Raw genomic sequence first — 763 nt, forward strand, 5'->3', positions numbered from 1 at the left:
AGCTATGAAAAGAGTGACACTTTATCTCACAGAGTATGACGCAGCCTGCAGAAGTGACATGCATGGTTGTTGTCAGCACTACAATTACCGACTGTAGCCAAAGCAAAATAAATTAATTTAACCTCTTCCAGGGCCCATATTTACAAAATAGGGACTTCTGGGAATCCATACTCTGGTCTCAAGAGACCAAGTCAATCATTTTGGATCCAAAAGCATCCAAAATGATCTTAACGCTCTTGAGCTGCTGTGAGAGATTCCGTAGAGACGAGCTGAGCAAAACTCCCCATTTAAGGAGGTCGTCCAGGAGTTAAACAGGACAGATTAGAAAAATTTGTCATGAACTTGTACACTCAGTGCCAAGAAGTGTCAGAGCAGTATACTTTAAGTTCTGGAGGACATACTAAGTACTAGAATATTATACATTTTCTGAATTAAATCTAGGGTGTACTCATTTCTGAAATCCTTCATTTAAACAAAATTGGCTAATTTATTATCTTACAGAAAATATTGGCATATATTTTGTTGTTTTTATTAAGTATATGTTTAATGTTTCAATTTTGCCATCTTTCCATGAATTATATTAGTGATCATTAAGAAAATACATCTTTTATATTTATTCAGAGGGAGTGTACTCATTTATGCAGTGCACTCAAGCGGCAACCTTCCGCTCTCTCTCGTGAAGCCAACACGGAAGTGACTTATACTGTAATTCATCAACTGGCCGCTAGAGGCTGGCTGCAAAAGGGAGTCAATCCCATAGACC

The 763-nt window shown here is 37.9% G+C and overlaps 1 protein-coding gene across 2 annotated transcripts in view; it reads right to left on the reverse strand.

The window, feature by feature from the left end:
* Positions 1–763, reverse strand: part of LOC107674748 (insulin-like growth factor 1 receptor) — a 113729-nt gene that overhangs the window by 14048 nt on the left and 98918 nt on the right. The gene's annotated exons all lie outside the window — the stretch shown is intronic.

This window comes from Sinocyclocheilus anshuiensis, unplaced genomic scaffold (assembly GCF_001515605.1).
Source record: "Sinocyclocheilus anshuiensis isolate Anshui unplaced genomic scaffold, SAMN03320099.WGS_v1.1 scaffold1093, whole genome shotgun sequence".
Lineage (NCBI taxonomy): Eukaryota > Metazoa > Chordata > Actinopteri > Cypriniformes > Cyprinidae > Sinocyclocheilus > Sinocyclocheilus anshuiensis.